This window comes from Xiphophorus hellerii, chromosome 23 (assembly GCF_003331165.1).
Source record: "Xiphophorus hellerii strain 12219 chromosome 23, Xiphophorus_hellerii-4.1, whole genome shotgun sequence".
In the NCBI taxonomy this organism is placed as follows: domain Eukaryota; kingdom Metazoa; phylum Chordata; class Actinopteri; order Cyprinodontiformes; family Poeciliidae; genus Xiphophorus; species Xiphophorus hellerii.
The window spans coordinates 29,526,104-29,538,888 of record NC_045694.1 but is presented as its reverse complement, the minus strand read 5'-3'; the positions used below and the strand labels follow the sequence as shown (position 1 = coordinate 29,538,888).

General features: G+C 37.7%; 1 non-coding gene across 1 annotated transcript; it reads left to right on the top strand.

Moving 5' to 3' along the window:
* The first annotated feature begins 746 nt into the window (after window positions 1-746).
* On the top strand, window positions 747-828 carry trnas-gcu (transfer RNA serine (anticodon GCU)). The gene has a single exon. It is a non-coding gene; the product is annotated as a tRNA-Ser (tRNA).
* The last annotated feature ends 11,957 nt before the right edge of the window (window positions 829-12,785 follow it).

The window sequence follows — 12,785 nt, the reverse complement described above, 5'->3', positions numbered from 1 at the left end:
GGCATACCCCAGTACGTCACGAGATACTCTATCTTCATTGATGGGACAGATAAAAATCAGAAGAGTATAATGAATGACTTTCTGGAGAATGTGGGCATCGATCCCACTACCTCTCACATGCAAAGCGAGCCCTCTACCACTTGAGCTAATTCCCCACACTGTTACAAAAAAAAAGAATCAGAAAATCTCAATATTATCAGTATTTTTCATTCAATACAAAATCAAAAGAGCTTGTTGTAAACCCTTGAGCAATTCTACGCCAGAGTGGGGTACTTGATCTTAATTGAAAAGACAAAGGTGCTGAGAAGGACTTTCTGGAGAATGCGGGTATCGATACCGCTACCTCTCACATGCTAAGCGAGCACTCTACCACTTGAGCTAATTCCCCACACACTCACAGAAAAATAGATCAGAAAATCTCAGGATTATCAGTATTTTTCATTCAATACAAAATCAAAGTAGCTTGTTGTAAAGCCTTGAGCAATTCTATGTAAGATTGGGGTTACTTGACCTTAAGTGAAAAGATTAAGCTGCTTAGAGAAGGACATTCTGGAGAATGCGGGCATCGATCCCGCTACCTCTCACATGCAAAGCGCGCGCTCTACCACTTGAGCTAATTCCCCACACACTCACAAAAAAAAGGATCAGAAAATCTCAGGACTTTAACTACGGTCCATTCCAACAAACATCGAAAGACTTCTGTGCAAAACTTGATCATCTCCCCTTCAGTCTGTGATAAAAGCAAAGGCGAGGTGGCCGAGTGGTTAAGGCGATGGACTGCTAATCCGTTGTGCAACGCACGCGTGGGTTCAAATCCCATCCTCATGGGATACTTTAGTTTGGGAAATAATATGGCCTCAAACAGCTGACAACGGTCAGTTGTCAGTGGACAACTGCTCTCCTTATGCATTGCTATGGGCAGGCCCCAATAATATACTTATGACAAATCACTTTCCAAATCTATCACTAGGCCTGTCACGATAGCAAATTTTGCTGAGCGATTAATTGTCTCAAAAAATTATTGCGATAAACGATAATATTGTCTGAAGACCTTTTTACACTGATTTAATGGAAATGACGTAATAATGCATGTGATTTCCTACCAAAGATAAATACACTTTATTTTCAAAAGAATATTTAACACTGCAACTGATAAACAAAACAACCAAAAACAAAATGGATTCTCAGTCTCCATTAACAAAAAATGTACTTGATAAAAACTAAACATAAAGCCAAAGTGGAAATAAATACTGCATTCAACCTAAAGACTGCAGATTATGAAGTGTGTATACTATGTTGCCCTTCAGTAATAATTAGATTTAAATAGAGAAGATGGGCACATTGACTACCTGATGCAATAGTTCACACTACATGATTTTTTGCTCCTATTTTTCCCCATACAACAATCTTAAAACGTTGATCTTTCTAAGATTGTGTGGTGTGTTACGTTAGATCCTCGCTGCCGCTCCGATCTAAATCAGGGGTTTTTCTCCGACTTGAAGCTTAACGCAGCCTGTTGAATGTGACAGGCAGCCAATCAGAAAGCGCGGATTCTCCTCTGTTTTCTGAGGGGAAATTACGTCGGGGAATCCCAAACAGCTGACACAGCGCAACCTGAAGTCCAGCCGACGTGGAAACAACATTAATGTTTATTCAACATGCAAAGAATATAGAAATGACAAGAGGAGGAGTTGGAGCGAAATTGCTACTGCAGTTGATAAACCCAGTAACTTTTCAGCTGTTCTTCGTTAACGTGACATTAATAGGTTCTAATGATTTTCATTCAGTCAGGACTTTACGCTGACACTAGCCACATGCATTGCAGGTAGATTGTAGTAAAGCATTGATTAATGCCTGGTTTTAAAATTAGTTCACTGAACTTGCAGCCATTATTTTGTGCCCATTGTTGGACACCACACGGCAGGAATGAACCCGATCGAACCGTTATACCTAGGATTTCTGTCGGCTAATGTGTGATCTGTCAGGTTTTAAAAATGGGCCGACAATCGGCTGACAGCTCTAAAATCGTGTCGTCTGCGCTGGGCTTTACACTAAGGAAATGAGGAAGGGAGGAGTCAGTGGAGAGCACCGGAGTTGAGCCTTTTTTCATTCGGTGTCATTAACAGAAAGAGAAAAAGGCCGAAGAGACGATAATGCCGATAATTGAAATGACGTCGATAGTTTTAATTTATCGTACGATTAATCGATTTATCGTTTATCGCGACAGGCCTATCTATCACAATGATTTTTTTCATGTAAAGAATTCTTTTGCACCACCATTTGATTATATTAATATTTTTATTCCCCGCTGATGACAGCAGTTTCAGCTTAGATCACAACCGGCTCTGAAGTGAACGATCATCTTGGAAATAAGACAAAATATGACATTGCTAGAACATCTAAAACTAGTCGCCACTTCCCACATGCTGAGCCTGAATTGTCTTTTAATAGAACATGGAAATGGGATAATTTCAGTATAATGTGGATGTAAAACTTACTTAATACAACTGTTATCAGTTAGAATGGATCTAATTGTAAGCAGGTGGTTTGATTTTGACCTGTTGGACATTTTGTCACTGCAAATGAACTCAATTGAACTAAACTGACCGATGCAACCTGTCATGGGTTTGGCTGCTCAGACAACATCAATAGACCACCAGTTGTATTCCATATTCAGCAGATGATCATCATTATGTTTAAGTCCCCATTCTGGGTCAGAAGCACTAGGAAAATGTTTAAAATCACAGATTTTAACCAACAGGACACTAGTACAGAAATTGTACACTCAAAAAAAAGGAATACCACAATTGTACATAGTGTTATGTTTTAATAACTCAAAAATCCTGAGTTATTTGCATCAACTTAAGTTAGATGTATGGTCTGAAGGCCAAAATGCGCTACATCAGGTTTACTTTTCTATTTTAGGTTTTCTTGACTTCACTCCTGCTGAACCCAAGTGTCAAAAGTCATGTCGATCATTTTACAAGCTTTGCCCTCTGAAATAATGAAATACACAGCAGGATGCCTTACTGGTGAACAGTTGGATGATGTTGCAGAGTTGTTGATCATAAAATATCCATGCTTAAAGGGGCAGGGCTCTCTTACTGGACTCAACGGTTGGATATTCAGCCTAAGGTATAAAATGTGTCAACTATCGTTTCATGCTTAAGGGGTTCGGGATGTCCAGAAATTAGCATGAAAAACAAATAGTCTGGTAGCTCATCTAGTCCTAAGCAAGTGAAGAAACTGAAGAGACCAGAAGTCAATTTTTGCCCCCATTACCTGCCTGGAGAAGATGGATAAACACTTCAACAGGAGCGAGAGGAAATGTTAAATGGGACTTTATGAATGACCTATACACATTAAAGAAGTTTAAATCTGTCACGGATCATTTTTAGGGACTTTTCCACATTCCAGATGTCAGTGACTTGTTTATTCAATATACTGTATTTATTTTCTGTCTTGTTTTGCAGAACAACTCCATTACAGCAAAGAGATCTTGCAGCCTCCAAGCAAGCTCTCCTGCTTGGAGGCCTTGCTCAGAGTCTTTGTATTTCAATGAAAACCCTGAGAAGCTCATGAAGTGAGTACAAAGTAAGTGCCAGTTGTTTTAAGATGGATATTCTCATTCAAAGTTGTGGCAAATGAGCTCTCATAAAGGTGTTTAAAGAAAATTTTGTCATTCCCTCACCAACAATCTATGCCTTTCTAAACAGTTAGGTTTTAGGTTTGACCATCATACTCCTTTTCATTGGGCCTACAAATATCAGATAGTATATGATTTACAAACTTTGATGAACTTACCCATTACCAGTTTAAATAAAGTGTTGTTTTGAGAAGTGATTGTTTGTTTCTTCCTGTTAACAGTTCTTTTCTATTTAACATGACTTTAATTTGACACAATAGACTCAATTAGGACTAACTTAGCCATATCAAGTTGATCTTACTCAATAATTCTGTATTGCTTTAATGTGTATTAATTCTGTTAATTCTGTGAACTACATTTAACATAGGATTCATACATGAAATGAACATAACCACATTAAGTTTAAGTCACTTTTGTACAGTGTGCTTAAATTTAATGAGTAAATAATACAAAAACATGTTGCTTACCATCAATTTAAAAAAGTTATGTGGAACCACTCGAAATAACACTTTTAAGTGAGTCCAGTATATATTTTTTTAAGTATATAGAAACACTACTACTGATAGTCTGTTTCATGTCGGATTCTTTTGGTCTTTGTTAGTACACTGTGTCATAAACCATGAGCGTATCGCTCTTCTAAAGTAAATATGAGCAGCTTTAGTGAATGTTTAATGAAGATCATTGCATGAAAGGCTGTTCTGGGTTTTAAAAACAGAAAAACAAAACTAAAATATGCAAAAAAACAAAAATGACATTTGCTTTTCCAACTGGAAATGGACAGTTAGCAGATAACCTCCATTTCCTCTTAGCTGGAAGATCCAGACCAGCATGTTAGCTAGCATAGCATGTTAGCTTAGTAACTGAGTACTCTGGTCAGTAATCAACTGTAAATGTACAGAACTATTGACTTCAAAGTCAGTGACTCAATGTGGTTTTCTAGGTTTCTTTAGAGGTCGATGTTTTTTTTTTGTTTTTTTTTTAAAACCCCTAGTTTAATTAAGTAAATACATGGACCAACATGGGACACTCAAACTGAAGCTTGACACCTTGTTCTAATTGTAAGCAGCGTAAACTGAAAAAACATGTCAAGACTGCAACGTTGCAGTGGTAGATTACTCTTTGATCTTAAACGCTCGTCATGCCTAATCACGTTCCTCTAGGGAGATCTTTTTGAAACGCAATCCGAAAAGCCGGACAGCACAACTAGCCCAGACCAGCCCAGAGCTCGAGTTCATGACGAGGGGCTGCACAGAATGGTCATGTGACGTTGTTTTTGTGCAGGCCCCGCTGCTTTTATCCACAAGAGGGCTTTAGGGTCCGTTTGATGTTCTGGGACTTACCTTGACGTTTAAAACTTCATTTTGGAGCAAGTTTATTTTTCTGAGAGCAGCCGTCCTAAACTTATTCTCATTTCTGTTCAGTGGCCAGCCATTGGATCTTTGGGTTCAGTAGCTGAGAAGGATTTGAAGTTGCCGCCAGAGGTTTATCAACTCTTTGAAGTGGATCTTAGCGTACCCAAGCCTGTAATTTCATTTGACTGTCAGAATACAGTAAGGGAATAAAGAGGCAGGATTTACCTTTTATTTCTCTCTCCATGTATATTTGCTCCAGATTCTTTCTGGTCTCTGATCTCTCTTTAGTTCCCTCTCTGGTTATTGTCTCTTTCCATCTGTTTGCTTCCATCCATCTTCCTCTGTTTTTCCTGTCTTCTTCTGCTCCTGTTACTTAACTTTTGATCTCATTCCAGCGTTCTCCATCTGTCTCTTGGTTGCACAGTTTTCTCTCGCTCTTATTTTGTGCTTTTGCCTTTCCTTTAACAATGTGTGGTAAATGCCTTTTCTTCTTATTCTGGCCAGAAAGTCTGTTTCCTCTGTTCACTTATTTAATTCTCCAAGGTGGAAATAAATATCAAACAGCATTGCATAAACTAATGTGGTCTACAGAACGGCAGTTAGTCATTATTTCTCTATCATGTTCAAATAAGAAAAAAGCTTTTGAACGTTTTCATGGGTTCTGTCTGTTTTTCCATTTGCTCACATCTCAACATTTTGAGTTTTTTTTTTAGCTTTTCCTTTTTTATATTTCATCTTAAGCTGATTATTTCTGACTTTCTTGCCTGTCAGGGCTTTGGAGCCTCTGAAGTTATGAAATTCTAAATGATATAAACAGCTTAACATTAACATATATACACGTTGTGTGGAGTTATGTTTATGGTTTAACATAAGTCCATAAGTCCCTCTTATGGTTAAGATATAAACGGTTTCATGAATCATCTACAAATTCCTTTGTTTTGGGGTTTTAATCATAACTACTGTTTAGTAGTTTCAACAAAAAATTGAACTGATATGAATCATATGTATCATATCCAGCGTCACCACAGCAATAGAGAATAAACACATTTATATTTGCATAATTTAGTGAGAATTTAAATTCTTTTGCTTTTTTTTGGCAATTCTTATGGACTCAATTTTGCATTTTATTGAATTAAGGAAGTAAATGTGTACATCAATTACCTGTTTTTTCCTCATTCGGTTTGAGAAACGATCAGACAACCAGGTTTTTTACGTTTCAACCTACAGCACTTCGGAGATCAACAAAGTCGTGGTAAAAAGCTCAACATCATCAGCATAGCAGATACAGGAGAAATCTAAGAACAAGACTGGAAGATGTCAAAGGAGGATTGTAGTTCATAAATAAAACAGGGCCAAGAACAGAACCCTGTGGAACACCACGTTTAAGAGTATAAATGTACAGTGACATATTTTAAGGTGTTTTAGCTCAGTGTTTGTTTGCTCAGTCATTCTTTCAGTTTTTTGTCATTTGTTCTTGGATAATGAATGTGTTTACTCTTTCATTCCTTCCATTAACTCAAATTACCCTGAGACTTTGTGAACCTTTTAGAGGAAAACTGACAGTCACAAAAATAACGTACGTTTCATTAAAACATATTCCAAACCCATTGCAGATTACTTCTGTGTCCTGATTATTAACAAAATTCAATTTGTTACAGGCTTTAAAAAACAACAGCCACTGCTTTCATTGGTTACCAAACTGGTCTTAGTGACCCACAGTTTTTCATGTTTTAGGTTTTTATATTTTTCTTCTGCTAGAACACATTTTATTCAGATGAATAAATCACTTTCTCAGCATGTCACCAAAGTCTACAGAAGCCTGTTAATGACCCATTAAGTGTAATCAGGGTTAATGCAGACATGAAGCTAAAACATGCTGGGCAGGGTTGAGGAACATTGCTTTTAAAAAAGAAAAATTATCAGCTACATGAGAAACGCTTAAAACATAAATTAAACGTTGATATGTTGGTACTTCAAGAAACGCAAAGTATGTAACCAAAAATGGTTATGACACATGTTGCACTAACCATGAATCACTTTTACGGTAGCAATTATAATTAATATTTTTGTACACGACAAAACGCAAAAATTAATCCAAAGACTGTTAATTACTCAATCTATATTAATAATTGTCATAATAAACTAATACATACTTACAGCCATACATTGATGCACATTCTCTAAGCTGAATTCATCAGAATTAATAATAGTTGTGTAACCATTGTTCTAGTTTTCCCTATGAACAGCACCCAGATTCTCTGACCTACACTTTATCAAATACTTCACAATAAGAAAATTGTGTCTTAATTGGCCACAGTGTATGTTGTAAATAGAGTGCGTAACTGAGATCTAAATGCAGCAAGTTGTTTCTATGTAAACATGACTTGATTAGTGCATCATTTCTACCAGATTTTCACAATATATCAGCTACTAAATGGACAGAGGAACTAACAAGTTCATGTCATCATCTGGGAGGAGGTTACTGGTTTCTCAGTCACAAGCTGGTTGCAAACCTGAGGCCAGCAGGTGTCAGTCAGTTATGGTAGATCTGAAATTTGGTTTGATGACGTCAATATGAGAAGCTACAGACTGATAGGAGGAACCAAAGAGCTCTGTAAAGGTAAAGGCAAATCTTCTGAAGTTGGGATATAATTAATTTAATTTTACATAATTATTGCGGAAGAAGCCATTTGTTTGTTAAAATTTTATGAAATATATTTGTTCTATTTGATGTTTGTTGTGAATGACGTAAACTCACAAATGAATGAGGAAATTAGTCCAACGTTTAGAAACTACAGCGGCTGTAATGAGCCACAGCAAAGGGAAACAAAGGTAAAATAACCTGAACAGGTGATCAACTCAAAACCACTCCTACCTTTTTACTCTCTCTTTGTAGTTTAAGCACACCTGTTACTGTGGCAACCGCTTGCGTGAGCAAAGATTACATTAAAAACATAACATTCAGTCCGTTACGATATCAAGTTTCCAGGCTTGATATTTATTTCTCGATTATTAATCAGCGCTTCCCTGAACACAGCGATGGTTGATTGACTAGCTGTACTTGGTGCTAACGTGGCTAACATGAGTAACAGTTTAGTCCAAAGCCTTTTCTGCTAAAATAAAATCTTTAGTGTATGTCAGTTACAGACACATTGAATATTGATCTTTTTAGCTAACGTAAGACTGTGTAGCAGACAGGCTTCAAGGTGTAGAAGTTGTATCATTTCTGCCATTATGCTGTACTTAGCTAACGGGAAGCTAAGTGTGTTTATGAGACGGCCACGCACGGGACCACGTAGAATGGGCATCAGCCAATGAAAAGCGGCCCCTCTGGTAAGGTCCATGATGATGCACATTAACAGAGCACAGTTAACTTTCAGCACAGTAGAACAATAGCACAGAATGTATCCCACCTGTTAATGAGGTATTAATCACAGGAAGTGCTACAACTCAATATTACAACCCCAAAAGATTAGTAATAAGATTTTAAGCACACTTAGTGCAACCGTTCTGTCTCATAACTGTTCAAAACAACCCTTTAAACAAGTTGTATACATAAAAAACAACAAACAAGGCTGAATGTATCAAACTGGCTGTATCAACCACACTATTCAGTTTCTTGAACAGAGCTTTGGAACTGACTGCGTGTTTCGTTTACGTCTCGCGCAGTCGCTCGGCGCCATCTTTTGAGGCCACAGACCAAAACAAACTTTATTCCGGCGTCTTCATTGCGTTACCGACCGCATCGAAGTTGTTTTCAAGTTGGATATTGGATTTTCGCGCTCCGTGGAGTAAGGGGCGTTTGTTCAAGGTCGATCCGATTTATGAACGCCAATTCTGGCCAGCTGTTTTCTATTGCTCCCTCCTCAAGCGCTCAGAGGTTCAGGGACCGTCAGTTTCCGAACCAAACACTCCTGTAAATAAATACCTTGCCTTGTGACCAACTGATACAAAAAAGTGATAATTCATGCTATTACACGAGGCACACTATCCTCTATTAAAATTTTAAGTCATATTCAATATTTTAAATTTAATATTAAATGTTTTCTTCAATAGCTTCCAAATCGTGTGCCCCATTAACTCAAAATCAGCGTGGAATTGTTCTATTAGACTGTATAGATGAAGCACACTCATCTTTATTACATTTTGACCCCTTTTTTATTTTTTAACAAATTTTATATTTTAAAAAATTTTTACTTTTTTTTTCCAGAAAATGTATTACATCAGATGATCATCACATTTGTTACCTGTAATGTTCAATTACATAAAATTCTAGCACAGGATCCATTTCATTACATGTTCACTTCTTACCTGAAATATGTTAAATTAGGCCTGTCGCGATAAACGATAAATCGATTAATCGTACGATAAATTAAAACTATCGACGTCATTTCAATTATCGGCATTATCGTCTCTTCTGGCCTTTTTCTCTTTCTGTTGATGACACCGAATGAAAAAAGGCTTAACTCCGGTGCTCTCCACTGACTCCTCCCTTCCTCATTTCCTTAGTGTAAAGCCCAGCGCACACGACACGATCTTAGAGCTGTCGGCCCATTTTTAAAACCTGACAGACCACACATTAGTCGACAGAAATCCTTGGTATAACGGTTCGATCGGGTTCATTCCTGCCATGTGGTGTCCAACAATGGGCACAAAATAATGGCTACAAGTTCAGTGAACTAATTTTAAAACCAGGCATTAATCAATGCTTTACTACAATCTACCTGCAATGCATGTGGCTAGTGTCAGCGTAAAGTCCTGACCGAATGAAAATCATTAGAACCTATTAATGTCACGTTAAGGAAGAACAGCTGAAAAGTTACCGGGTTTATCAACTGCGGTAGCAATTTCGCTCCAACTCCTCCTCTTGTCATTTCTATATTCTTTGCATGTTGAATAAACATTAATGTTGTTTCCACGTATCATCTCCAATGTCCGCTGGACTTCGGGTTGCGTCGTGTCAGCTGTTTGGGATTCCCCGACGTAATTTCCCCTCAGAAAACACAGAGGAGAATCCGCGCTTTCTGATTGGCTGCCTGTCACATTCAACAGGCTGCTTAAGCGCCCAGTCGGAAAACCCCTGATTTAGATCGGAGCGGCAACGACGATCTACCTTAACACACCACACAATCTTAGAAATACCAACGTTCTAAGATTGTCATAAGGGGAAAAATAGGAGCAAAAAATCGTGTAGTGTGAATTATTGCATCAGGTAGTCGATGTGCCCATTTTCTCTATTTAAATCTAATTATTACTGAAGGGCAACATAGTATACAGACTTCATAATCTGCACTCTTTTGGTTGAATGCAGTATTTATTTCCACTTTGGCTTTATGTTGTTTAGTTTTTATCAAGTACATTTTTTGTTAATGGAGACTGAGAATCCATTTTGTTTTTGGTTGTTTTGTTTATTTTGTTTATCAGTTCCAGTGTTAAATATTCTTTTGAAATTAAAGTGTATCTATCTTTGGCAGGAAATCGCATGCATTATTACGTCATTTCCATTACATCAGTGTAAAAAGGTCTTCAGACAATATTATCGTTTATCGCAATAATTTTTTGAGACAATTAATCGCTCAGCAAAATTTGCTATCGTGACAGGCCTATGTTAAATACAACAAATATTTACTTAAAGTGTGATCTTTTCATAACATTTACTTGTCACCTTTATTGTTCACTCTGAACTGTTTAATTACACATTAAACATTTAAAGATGGGCTCTTTCATCTGGTTTGCTTGTTTACATTAAATGTTTACTGCAAAATGTCTGATTATATAATTGTTTACTATAATCACATAAAATGTTTATATTAAAATATAATCTTTCATTACATGCATGTTTATTACCTGAAATATTTTAAATATCAAATTGTTACTTAAAATGTGATTCATTTCATCACCTGTTTACATGCAACTTGAAGTGCTTGAATCAAACGTTTCATGAATGTTTTACCACATTAAATTATTAAATGAGAGAAAACAGCCACTTCCAACTGAACACATATTTCAACACAAATGGTTCATGTTCCTCTTCAGAGTCTGCAGCCTTGCTGAGCTTCTCTCCTGGTGTTTCCTCCTCAGCCTCTTCAACTCGCTCCTCTTCTATAGCCTCCGCTGCTCTGTTGTCATTATTTACCTCTTCTGGGGTAAATAATGAAAACAGTCTGTAACTTGTTGATCCACCATGGTTTTGCTGTATCGCCTCTTTAATTGACGCGCATGTCGGTCCGATGTTGTGGCGTTTACCTCACAGTGACCCAGATTCAGTCTGGATTGAGCTCATCCATTTCATACGTCGGTTTGCCTTGAAGAGGACATATCGGAACACACGTCAGTATTAATGCTGTAAATTTGATAACACTAGTAAAATAGTTTACTTCACAATAATGGAATAACCTCGATGTCCACTGACAAAACTCGGACTGTGCTACATGAAAAATAGAAGCCCGACCTAAACAAGGTTGGCCCACTTATTATTAAATTAACTCAACGTTAATTTAACATGAGTACACCCGGACAAAATCATAGCAAAAAATTATGACACAACACCAACAAAGCGAATTTAGACAGTCACCAGAATGGACATGTCTGGAGCAAAGTCGTAGATAACTTGGGATGTTGGAGGACGTGATATCAGGACGTCTCACCGCTGATACCCGGGATATTCCTCTCCTCTTCGTTAGCTCCGATAGCTTAGCCTCCTCGCGTTGTTTACAGACAGTAAAACAGTGAAACGAAAGTCCGTTTTCCATCGTTTTGGTCGTGTGATCGGGCATTACATCCAATAACACAGCAAGTTCGAACCATTGCTAAATAATTTTAAGTAACTTAGATTCAAAAATTCAAAATATCTGTGAGACAGTCGTTTTGTCTGTTATGTATATAGCCTCACAAGATGGCGCTCATATCCCTACGCCTAGAGCAGTGACGTCACGTTCCAAAGCTCTATTAGTAAAGCAGTCAAACGTTGCAGGCCTGAGGGACTCGGTTAGCTTTTTCCTCGGAATAGCAGTTCCAATGATGGCGGCTCCCAGAATAACCACGAGGACTGGGTTACTCACCCCACCATGGATTACCAGTTTTAAACGAACGGCAATAAAACTGCTCCAACTCCGGTCCAACAGTCCGTTCCGGCTCACGAGCGTGGTTCGGATCTGCAGCTCCAAAACCCAAGCAAAACGTTGAGCGTGGTCCGGTTCTGTGGCTCCGAAAATCAGGCAAAACGTTCAGGAAAAGTTTGTAGCTCCAACTGGTTAGCAATAAAAAATAGTCCACAGCGGCATAGGTCTAACCTCGTCCATGAACGACTGCGTACACCCCAGTCCTGTTCTTACCCCACTCCATCACAACCAATCAAATTGCTTAAACTTGATTTTGCCCTTGACTGACCAGTAAGGTAGAGACAAGTAAAACTGATGCATTTACTGGCGGTAGTAAATAACAGTTATTAACAAACGCTACATTTACTGTGTGTTTTAAGCCAGCAGAAAATACCTGTGTGTACTATATTATTATGGACTTTTACAGTGTGTAAAACCTCCAATATGTGAGTGTAAAACATTAACCAAGTTAAGTAAAAGGTGATTATTACTGTTTAAGGTAAAAAGGTCTACAATGCATTGTATTTAAGAAAATGTTTAAGGGGTGTAGGAGAAAAGAGTAATATATATAACCTGAGGGGTTACAGTTGCATGATACATTTATGACAGTAGAAGAGAAGGCTGATAAAGATTTGTCGTATTTTAAAAAGTCGTTTTAAAATGATCATCTAAATAAAAGCAATTCAA